The 12,551-nt window shown below is 39.0% G+C and overlaps 1 long non-coding RNA gene across 1 annotated transcript; it reads left to right on the top strand.

Annotated features, from left to right (window-relative positions):
* The first annotated feature begins 8,055 nt into the window (after positions 1-8,055).
* LOC138294129 (uncharacterized) lies at positions 8,056-11,967 on the top strand. The gene is made up of 3 exons (XR_011203210.1): positions 8,056-8,129; positions 9,616-9,707; positions 11,675-11,967. It is a non-coding gene; the product is annotated as an uncharacterized lncRNA (long non-coding RNA).
* Positions 11,968-12,551: the final 584 nt, after the last annotated feature.

Genomic DNA, 12,551 nt, shown 5'->3' on the forward strand with positions numbered 1-12,551 from the left:
CTTATGTTGGTCTCTGCTGCAGAAACGTGGTCTGAGACTTTGCGCAGGTCCGCCCGTAGTAAGTTGACATCAATAGACAGTCTCTAGCTGGCATTCCAATGCTGATTGGAGTCCCTGAATGGCCTGCATCAGATCCGCCCTTCTGGGTTCTGTTGTGCCCCCCTCGGGGGGGGAACCCAAGCTACACCCCGTCTGTGGTGTGAGCCATTCAGTGGGCTGTCTTGGAGTGGTATATTGTGTTATGGAGTGTGATCCAGCCACCTGCGCCACCCTGTTCTTCCCCATAAGGCCTCTGTGTCCATCCCCTAAGGTGGCTTGAGATAGTTCCGCTGTCAATCAGGCAAATTTCCTCCAAGACCGTGAGAGTCCTCCGACAGGTGCATCGTTGGCACCTGCCCGGTGTATCCTTGTGTGCCAGCCAATTAGAGCCTATTCATTACCTGGCAAGTAGCCACCAGTCTGTCCCCACCAGTGGCCACACCATCAAGGCACACAGAAGGCCCTGATATGGTCACCCCTCCTGTGCTACTAGCACAATGTGATGTCACTTTGCCCTGGCCACAAAAGCAGTCTCCCGGCAGGCAGGCAGAGCGACCCCTGGGGGCCCTCAATCCTTCATCTCAGCACCAGGCCGCCGAGAGATGGATGTCCTAGTGCTCCACTCCCCCATGGGGCCCCATCTCCACCGGCCCCCTCCGGTCTTCACCTCCAGCTAGGCCACCAGGTCTCCCCTGCAGCAAATGCGTCCTCCGTCAGCAGCAGGCTAGCACGGCGCTCGCCTCACTTCACCATCCGGATCTCCCTTGCAGGCCCCTGCTGATTTCTCCTGAGGCAGACACCAGGACACAGCCCGCGGGTCCTGCCCACGGTCTTCTCTCTCCAGGTATCTCCTTCAACGTCTCCCACCCAATCTTCTGCTGCCAAGACCCATCTCTCAGGGTGAACCGCCGAGGGTCTTGGAAGTCTTTTCCGTGAACGTCTGTCCGATGGATCTGTTCGGGTCTTCAGCTTGATGCCCTGCTGGTCTCCCTCGCAGCTTTATTCTGACACCTGCAGGTTCTCTGGAAGGGGGCCAGCCTCCGGTACGTCCCCCTTGTTCTCCAGGCCTCTGAGAGTCGGAAGTATGTTATGCGGCGCACCTAGGCCGGTGTAGGCCCTCTGTTGGTCGTCGCTATTCCAGTCGGGTCATTTCTGCGACTGCAAGATTCCCTGAGGTTTGCACCTTCCGTGCCCTTACCAGGCTGTGCTGGGAGGTGGGATTCTGCTGGATTTAGGGAGTATAAACTCAGTACCGGGGAGAGCTCTGGGACTCACGTCCTGTCAGGCCACACCCCCAAACATACAGTGGTTGACACAGTAAATCAATTTCCCCATGTTACTCCCAAAAGAATTGTTATCCTAATTATTTCCACCATCATAGAATAACCAGGACCGCCAGCAATGGTAATTCTGCAGTGATTATTCCAGATCACTCATAACAAGGGTCTATGTCTTACTCTTCCTATCAAAGACAAAATATTGTTGATACAATAGACATTTAATGCAAAATAGTAGGTCTCCGATTGAAACATTTGAGATTAGTGAAATAGTCTGTATATTTAAAAAAATACAAAAGAAATCATCACCTTATTCTCAACCGTTTATGTATTTATAATTTTAGAGTGCTGCCGACAAAGAATGCTAAAAAGCAGTCTTTCAAAATAGGACAAAACACAAAGCAGATGTAGGTGCAATAGCAAACCTAATTACAATCTGAATGCTTGACTGAAGAGCCTGGTCTTCAATTGTTCATGCAAGTCAGTGATAACACTGTCTTTATAAAGATGCAGGAGCATGGAGTTCGACAGGCTTGAACTTTTAAAGAGTAGTGCCCTCCCCTGAATCACTTCAATCTTGCTAATAGTAGTGATAACCATTGCAGTGAGGCTGATATTGGAAATCTGGAGGAACAGATAAGAGTCATAATTTAGTATATCTCAATGCAATTTAATGTGCCTACAAACTCATTTACAAAGTACAAATCCCAATTCCAACTCCCAGCAAAAAGGTTGGTCCTCTTTACCTCATTTAAACATGTGGGACTCTGTGCGGTATATATCTTATCTGCTTGCCAAAGGGTTAAAAACCTGTAGGCCTGCAGATTTGCATGAATTCACATATACTTTGCAGATAATTTCCCATTTTTGTAAGACATGTAAAATGCCCTATGAAACATTAAAAAGTTCCTATTAGGATTGGAAATATGGAGGGAACCACCTATGTTTAATGGATGTCTAAAGCAAAGGATTTTCCAACAGACAAAAAAATAACTTCAAACCTTTTGTTAAAGGTGGTGATGCTAGTTTGAAACTCTGTAGGTTGAATTCAATTGCAATAATGTCCTAATAATTTTGAGCTGTGGTATTAGTGCAAGTAGCAATATCTTTGAGTGCCATGAAAACTGTGCTTTTTAATTTAAACACAAAACTGTTGCCCAGATGCTTAAAGTAGTACATCATTCTAATATCTTGCAAGTCTACATCTTTGACACTTTTACAATATTTTAAGCTTTTGCATTTTTCAAGAATATTATTGAAATGCCTTGTAAACAGTTCATGAAACCATAGCTCTGCCTCTTTTCATGCATTCAGATGTTGTATATGACATCGCTATTCATCTGTGAATTCACTTGTCATATTAACATGTGGCTTCTATGACTGTCTCTCATCCCTTACTTTTATACAATCCAAGATATACAGTAGTACAGAATCCTCTCTACCACATCTCCTTCCTTCCTATAGCAGTCACCCACCATTCCATTGATTTCATCTCCCTTTGATCTTATTCCTGCCTAGACTATAATCTTTCCTGCTCTTCTTAAACTGTATTTTAGATCCCTTATTCTAATGTTTGCATGTAAGTGAGACCAATGGAACACTTACAGAAAAATTGGGATAGAAAATGAATGTCAATAGGTACCACAATGACGGTACAAAAGCATTGTTAAACGCTTTTGTGTCCAAAAATAGTGATTATATTTTCTTGTACTTAATACAATCATGCTTTTTAAGGCTTACACATTACCTTTAGTCACCATCTGGTGTGATGCTTATATATAGATATTTGTAATGCCTTACCTTTTTGTTTCAAACTTTCCTGGGTCTCTTATTATTTAAGGAGCTTACACTTTGCAAGGAGCCATCGGTTGTGTTAATGTACATTGTTACTTTTTCAGTCTTTATTTCTCTTTGGGCCTTATTTATGCTGTCCTATTGCTTGTTCATTAAATGATATAGAATGGAATATTCACTATTTTACCCTCTTCCCCCGTTTGTGCTTTAAAGTTATATTTGCTTTATTTCTGCCCTTCTCTCAGCCAGAATAATTTTGCTCTCCATTTAACAGCTTAACGTCTCAAAATATAATTGTATGCATTGTTCATAATAATATGGGTTTTCTCTAACCACATAATAGATTGTTGTCCATCTACAATGCATTATTTACAGATACTCTAAAGATAACCTAAAAAGTAGTTGTAGTTTGGTAGCTCATCTATAATATAATTACCTCATATTTTTGTTTTACCCCGTTTTATTTTAGATACTGATGTCACCACATCCAACTCTACTTACTGTAATCATGCTTTTGAGAGGCTAGACAATGTTAGTGCAAGCATCTCAAAAGTAAGATCACCAGGCTCATATTTGAACCAAGCTATAGTAATTTTTATTTATATATTTCACAGTTATGCATTTTATGTATAAATAATACTCAAATAGATGTCATTGATTCTTTATCAATCTAATACCAGCTCAGCTATAATTCTCATATATATTATAATTATTCTTAATTGCTTTTTTAAAATAAATGAAGCCATTTTCAGAAATCATTCTAAACCTCCAATTTATAATATCAAGTTGGTGGCATCAGTATGTGTAGTAATATAGAAATAAAACAGGAGGGGAACTATTTTGCTCTCCATGTTAAATGACCTTCAAAAGCTAACAGATCAGGACCAAACCATGGCTCTGGTTGTCTTAGATTTGTGCATCTTGATTCATATGATTTCAGCTCAAATCTTTGGTGGCAGGGGTCTCAAGGATAACCACCAAGTTCTACATTATTCATTCTGTACATTCTACCACCTGTTTAACTGGTGCACTCTTTTGAACTCAGATTTATGAACTCAGTTGATAATACACAGATTGTGATCACGCTAGGTAAAAAAAATAACTGGTTCTCTGCCCACAGCTTCCTGTAATTATTTTTAACAGTCACAGGGTAGTTAGCAGATAACTTCAAAGATTTTTACTCAGACAAGCTGAAAATTATGATTATCTCTAAATGGATTATTCTTGCATCCTTCCCTGATGGTTTTAGGTCCATCTCCTGTTTCAGTATTTCAGACTCTGGGTTTCTACTTTTGGTATAATGTAGCTTTGACCAATTAGGTCAATCATCGGTTCTTGACATGTTGTCACTCCTTGAAACGGTTGATAAAAATGGTTCTCTTTCAGCCCAGTCTTGGCCAGTAGTGATACAAGCTATAATTCTTCAACTATGATAATTCCCTTTAAAACATTTTATAATCTAGGGCACACCTACTTAAAAGACATACGTTGTCATTATAAATCCACACAACCACTAGATTTTAGATGAACCAACTTTCCTGTGATTCCTAGAGTTAAAAGGGGTTTGATTAGAGGGGTGGGGGCATAGGGGGCTGAGCTCTTTCTATAAATGCCAAGAATGTTTGGAACTCATTACTGTAGAAATCTGCAGTCCATAACTCTCCTTCTCCCTTTCTGAAAGGCCATTGAAACAAACCTTCACATCCAAAGTTTATTTTATATATACATTATATTTATATAATGGTACTTTTTATAAAAATCTGTGTCAATTTTAAAGTTGATTTAAAATTGTTTATTTCATATCAGTTGCCTACACGTCACTTTTCCTGCATTTTTGTTCTTCCACAACAATTTCCTTTTAATGCAACATATTCCTTATATCCATGGGGTTCCGATTCAATGTAAATGAAATCAACATCAAGAAGAAATAGTTTCAATAATGAATATTGGTATATTTATTTAATTAGTATTTCTTATTACTAGCTTCATTTCTTCCCTACAGTATTTTCAGTTTGCTAATATCTCCTACTGCAGATGACATACAGTAGGCCTAAATGAGAAAATTTACAAAAATTGACCTTGATTGTTAAATCTATTTACCTATTGTAGTTCCAGAAAGAAATAAAACATATGTATTTCTCAACATATATGGACCTTAATTTTAATTGACAAAATTACCTAACCACCTTTACTAGATCCACAATCGTATACTGTTTACGAAATGTATGAAATCTGCATTATCTCAACTCGTCATTGAAGGATTCAAAATGTAGGCCTTGTTTTCTTTCTTGAAAAGGTGTGTGGGAACAATTATAATAAATCATTTTCATCATAATGCCAAGAGTTATTCATTTGTTTAGCTGATGCCCTTTGCATTTCAAACTGAATAGCTTTATGCAGTATATTTTAGATAAACATTAAAGAAATTTCTTGTTGGTCTGGCACTGCCTGTACAGCATATAGGAGTTGATATATTTCTAAAGAATATAAAAAGAGGCAATGTTAATTGTTTATCAAGATTTGGTCTGCTGGGGAATTGTGGAAGATATTTACTTTTGCTTTTTGATAACATCTACCATTATTATGAGGCCGATGTTTGAAGATTATTAATGTAGTCTATGATGAGCAGGATAATGTGTACCGGTGATGCTACCATTGAACAGCTGTATTCTAGCTGCAGTGGCCCTGGCAGATACAAAGGAATGTATATACAAACAGCACTTAAGATTTACTGTTTTTGGTTAGGGCTCATGGCATTATGAAGAGGGGATAAGCTGGTGCATAAAGGTAGGGTCAAAAGTACAAAAAAACAGAGACATTTAATTTTAGCTCAGCACTTATGAGGTACTGTATTTTATTCTCAGATACATACCTGTCAGGTGATTTGAGTATGACGGGAGAACTGATTAAGGCAAAGGAGAAGGAAATGTGGGTGTCAGTAGTTTAAATATGATAACATAAGCTTCTTGAAGAAATAATACTGTCAAGTTTGGTTACAATGAGGAAAAGAGTGTACCCAGGATAAGTACTTAAGAGATTCTAATGAAAGAGTGGGTGACAGCAAATCAGCAAAGAAGCAGGAGGCTTTGAAATAGTAGTGAAGTTTAAATGAAGAGTTCAGGTTGGGAGCAGCTGTGTCATTGATATCATGGTTTTTCCATGTTTTCCTACTTGTTATATTTTTGCTCCTGGCCCATTTCTGATAGCATATATTGTAATAATTGTGATTAAGAAATAAGTAATTTGCCTTTCCAGGAATTCATCAGACAAGGATACATTATTTAATCATACTTATTATCCTATGAATCCCTATCTCATAAACCTGTGGTTTGCACATAAATATTTATCTGTTGAATAACCTGCTTTAACTGTGCATGTTGATTGCTTTAATATTGCTTTTATGACAATTCAATATGTAACTTGCATGTAGCTGTGAAGAAACCACAATTTTTATAGTTTAATACAGAAACTTAACTGCATGTTCTATTATTTCATTATTAAATATTGTTTCAAATTGTCATGGTCAATTTAAATACAGCAGTGAACTCAACTATTGAAATCATTGCCCACTTAACTGCCATTTTTCATGTTCTCTTTAAAATATGACACATTGCAAGCAATAGCTGCTGTCCTGCATATAAAGGTAATACCATTTTGTTTGTATCATGAAGTTAGAAAACTATTTTGGTAACAATATTGTTTGCTTTGTTTGGTACTCTGTATTTAGGCATATAGGGGGTCATTCCTTGACCGCCGGGGCCGGGGTTGGCGGGAGCACCGCCAACAGGCTGGCGGTGCCCCGCAGGGCATTCTGACCGCGGCGGTTTGGCCGCGGTCAGAACAGGAAAACCGGCGGTGTCCCGCTGGTTTTCCGATGCCCTGAGGAATCCCCCATGGCGGCGCAGCTTGCTGCGCCGCCATGGGGGATTCCGACCGCCATCCTGTTCCTGGTGGTTCCGACCGCCAGGAACAGGATGGCGGTGAGGGGTGTCGTGGGGCCCCTGGGGGCCCCTGCAGTGCCCATGCCAATGGCATGGGCACTGCAGGGGCCCCCGTAAGCGGGCCCCACATAGAATTTCAGTGTCTGCATTGCAGACACTGAAATTCGCGACGGTGCAACTGCACCCGTCGCACCCTTCCCACTACGCCGGCTCCATTCGGAGCCGGCGTCCTCATGGGAAGGGGTTTCCCGCTGGGCTGGCGGGCGGCCTTCTGGCGGTCGCCCGCCAGCCCAGCGGGAAACACAGAATGCCCGCCGCGGTCTTTTGACCGCGGTGCGGTCATTCGGCGGTTCCCGCCAGGCGGGCGGCTAACGCCGCCCGCCGGGGTCTGAATGACCCCCATAGTATGTTCAGTACACAACAGAGGTTCCTTTAACTGCTCATTGAAATCACAGTGAGTGGTACAGATTCACTGCCTTGTGAAAATAGTGGACATTTAACTAAATGAGATAAAACTGTCCTATTGATCAAATGAAAAATGGTTAGTCTTGTAAAATTAATTTTGCATAGAATAATGATAAATAGTGTGATGGTGCATATTGAAGCATGGACTGTTCCTCAATATTTTTGTACAATAGTAAATGATATGAAAACTTGTAAAAATAGACTGTGACTAATATTATATTCAGCACATACTGGTCACATAATATTATAAAACAAACTTTAAATGTATTGTGTAGTTTTCTACCAATTTAAAAGCATCTTGCTGCCTGACAGTTATTTTTTATCAATTAAGCCAATTCCTTTTTAAAAATGTACATTTATAAGTGAAGCACATTTTAACAAGCTTTATAACAAAAGGAATGACTAAAGATGTATTAACATGTTTGTATGGTGCCATCATTCCCAGAGGGGTCAGTTCGTGGGCAAAACTTTCTGAAATATTTACATTGCAAGTCATTTTTAACATACAAACAAACCTGTGAGAACATAGAACATTTTATTTTAAATTCACAAAGTTGCTTCACTTTTCAGGCCAAGATACCACTGGGCACATTTTGCAGTGGACATTCTGTTGGTAAGCTGGTTCATTTATGTTGCACCTACACACATTTCCATGCAGTGGTCAGCTGGATTCCTGGTGGATATATTCTTACTTGGCATAGGGGGCAGTTGGGTCGAACCCATAACTGGTCACTTGGAATCGGCATTTTCGTCCCATACGTGCAAAGGAGTCCAATGTGACCTTTCTACATTCCATCAGGACAGGTGGTGGTAAAACTAGTATTGATCACAAACAGTGAATAGAATTGCATGGTCAAATATTCAGTACTTTTCTGCATAGTTTTGTAGCAGTCCCAATCAAATCTAGAATACTGACTCTAACCTGACTAGCATCATTTTTTGACACACAACCCCCATTGACATGACTCCTGTCTTAGCAAAGACAGGAGTCATGCCCCCCTGCCTAATGGCCATGACCAGGGGACGTCTGTCCCCTGGGCATGGCCACTGGGCACAGTGGCATGTAGGGGGCCCAAGTTAGGCCCCCCTATGCCACTTTAAAAACATATTGAAATTACTTACCTGGATTAACTGTAGATGGGTCCCCCCCATCCATGGATGAACTTCAGGGGGTGGGTGAGGGTGGCAGGGGTGTCCCTGGGTGCAGGGAATGGCACCTGTGGACTGCTTCCATGGAGTTCCACCCACAGGTCCCCTAACGCTTGCCCTGACCCAGGCGTTAAATAATGGTGTTAAACAGGATTAGCGCCATTAATTAAGGCCCGCCTCCTCCCGTGCATCATTTTTGCGCGGGAGGATAAATAAGGCGCAAATGTCTTAGAACCATTTTTTGCCCGGGAACGCCTACCTTGCATCCCATTGACGCAAGGTAGATTTCCACTGTAAAAGAATGACGTTAACTCCATAACTTTGACAATAGACAGGACTAGCATCAAAGTATAAATATGGAGTTAACTTTGCGCTGGATTTGTATAAAACAAAAAGTGCAGCAAATCCAGCATAGAGTATAAATATGCCCCCATATATTTTATAGAGCTCCACACAGATGTCAACATACCTATTGCTCACCAACTTTGATGTGTAGAGACCCCTGCTGGTTGAACTGTATTACCTCCTGGAACTGCAGCTGGTCACTACAGCATGTCCATAAAGGGTATTGCTTTCTCATTTGTGGTAGGAAGACTGCAGTCAAAAAATAAAAAGACCTATAAAATGATATGACTAAACATACCAACATCATTTTTCCAATCCTAGTTGGTGTTTTAAAACTAACTTTTAATATATTTAATGTCATTATTAGTGACTTATAGCATGTGTAGAAAATGTGTTTAGCAATGTCTATTCTTGTTTGGCTCACATTTTTCTGAATTTGTTAATGTCTCTATCTCACTCAAATGAAACAAAATACTTTTTTCATGAGTTTTCATTGGTGAGACCTTTGGTCCTCAAAGCAACACAGAAGGTTGGATGATAATGAGTGTCTGACTAGCAGCCATGGCACATCTTATATTTGTAAATATTGCTAATGTATTTTTCAGGCAGTGATTTGATTGACATCACTCCTCATGGTATTGAATATGCTCAAGCAGTAGATAACGTATGTATCGATTTACAACCGTCTGCTTGTAAGGTTAGTACACACCTTTGTTAAGATAATTTCTTAGGAAATTACATTTTCTACAAATCTAGTAAATCACAAATGTTGTATTAAATATACATGGTATTGCATATTGATTGTTTAAGAATTAGTATTATTTATTTATTTGGTGTGCAAATATTACATTGCCATTAAGAAAAAGGATGATCAATGTACAAATGGTTTCTTGTGAACCAGTGTACCTTGCACACTGACTACTTTGTCACCCACCTTTCATTGTGTAATATGACTGATGTACTATTTGTTTGCATAACCCAGTGCAAATGCAACTTGAAATCATAAACCCATCAGCCTCAGGTAGATCTGAAAGCTTGTGAATATGAATGCTCTGTTGGTGGTCTGCAAGGCACAGCAGAGTGACATCCCTGCTTTTGCTACCCCTGTTTCTTTGAGGGATATGGGCAAAAAATGATTGTCTAGTTTTGAAAACAAAATCAGCATGAATAGAATGTCATTGCAAGAGAGTGCAGAAGTGTCCTTTAGTGTGTTGTGACTCGTGGTCTTGCAATCATAAAGCAAGTAATTTCGCAAACTGCAGGCTTAGCGAACCAAAAAAGCTTTTGTATACCAAAAACCAACGTCTTTACTTGCATGTGCAGTCATGTTTTTTAATTTTCACTGATATCCTGCTATAACAAAGGATGTTTGTATGGCTGATTAATGCTAAATAGTTAAAGCAAGTTCTTCAACTGTATTACAAGCTTTTTCAGTCAAGTTATAATGTCACAAAAGTCATGTATGCATATACTTTATAATCTGTTGAGACTCTTCTTCAAGCACTGCAAGCATTCCCAACATTTATACCGATATTCTTTCTGTAACATTTTAGTTCTTTGTATGCATTTCTGCACAAAGCTTTTGTTTGTAAATTAATATTATGTAATTTACATTATTGCAGTAAAACAAATGACAGGCCATTCATAACAGATAGCAGACTAATATTAGAAAATAAAGGCTTTGAGCAATTCCTGCTACAGGAGATTAACAGTAATCATTATAAAAGCTAGGGTTTGTGAAAGTGGCTGAAAGTCTGTAGCATGTTCAACGTTGGCCAGTTAGGAAAATAATTCAGTTCAGCCTTAGTAAATCAGAGTTCACAATCACTGTATTATTTGTTGCCTGTATGCAGGTTTGCAAAAGATTTTGAAGCAAATTAATACTTTTAAACTTTTCTTAAGTAATTCGCATTTCAGAGTTAGGTTGCGCTTCTAAAAATGCATTTATCATAAAGACAATGTTCAACAATCTTTTTCCTTTTGCAGTGGACTGTCTCTACGTAGCAAATGTTAAAATTAACACAAATGCGTATTTTAAGCATCCGTGGATGCTTGCAAGGCCAAGCACACTGTTGATGCTTGGTTTGATTACTTAAAAGTTGTGTCATAAGTAAGTGGTACTGGGTTTCTTCTGCATTTTGAATTAACCATCAGTGGCAGTGTTAGGTGCTTGAGGCCCTTGGTAGGTGTTTCAATCCATACATACATAAAATTATTAATTTACCAAAGACTATAAAGCTGGGTAAAAAATATATTTTGACTACAAATTAAATGAACTTTACAGGCAAACTTACAACATGTTCAAGGAGCCTGAGAAACATGCTATTCTCTAGCTATACATTTTGACTCCTCAATCTGTGTCTCAAGGAAAATCATGCTTTACCTGCAAAGAGCTGCAATATTTGAATCATTATTAAAATCACCTCTTAATTTCATATTTATATCAATCCATCTCAATTCTTCTTTCCAAATGTGCAATCATTATTGCTTCCTATCCCTTGATATTAACTCAATGTATTTAAAACTTTTTTAGCAACAGTGTACCTTAAAATTGGTTATTATTTCAGAGTTTCTTAAATTAGTTTGTGCTTACTCTGACCTCAATTATTGCCTATAAAGTTGCTTGTGCTCTCAATAATATTATCCTTTTCTCTGGTTTTACAGAATTTATGCATATCCTTCAAGATGAATTACAGGGATCCTCGGCTATACAAGTGGCTAAGGAAGAGGATGTTTTATTTACTCTGAAAAAAAACATCAACATCATGTATGTGTGTTTATTCCAAAATGGTTGATAAATATTCCTTATAACAAAAAAGAGGTATTTGTACTTACCATTCTGGAACCCCCATGCATCCTCCTTTGGTTCAGTGGATGCTCCTCCTGCTCTAGTTGATGTCCCCTGACACTTTAATCCAGGACACAGTCTTCAGTGCCTCTTTTCCTGTTTTGGCTTCCACAACAAAATCCTCTTCCAGGCATCTAGTCATATTGCATAAATCTGAATATCAATAAACCTGGAGTACACTAAGGAACACATTCTCTCCCTTCTAAATAAATGTATATTTTTCAAATTTTGTTTGAAAATTATGTTTATATTTCTGGCTTTTCTACAGGCTATTTCAGAACACAGTGCAGTATGTTTAATTTTAGCAGAGCAGTAGTATGCTCATGTGTTCATTCTCTTTATCTCCCTCTCTCTCTCTCTCTCTTTCTCTCTCTCTCCCTCCCTCTCTCTCTCTCTCCCTGTCTGTCTGTCTGTCTGTCTGTCTGTCTGTCTGTCTCCTCCAAAACAAAAACATGATCAAAGTTGACTTAAATCGGTGAGCATACTGGTCAGATGCAAAACAAAAAATTGAACTTTTAATAAGTGGTAGAGCACATATTAACTCAATTCAATTTCAGCTTTATTTCGGTAAGACAATACCATAAAAGCATACCGACACAAATCATACATTTCTAAAAGAAAACAAAAGCAATTTGATAAAAGCAGTAAAACCAAACCCATCATAAGATTAAAAAAATAAAAATCCAGGACTCC

Source organism: Pleurodeles waltl, chromosome 4_2 (genome assembly GCF_031143425.1).
Source record: "Pleurodeles waltl isolate 20211129_DDA chromosome 4_2, aPleWal1.hap1.20221129, whole genome shotgun sequence".
NCBI lineage: Eukaryota > Metazoa > Chordata > Amphibia > Caudata > Salamandridae > Pleurodeles > Pleurodeles waltl.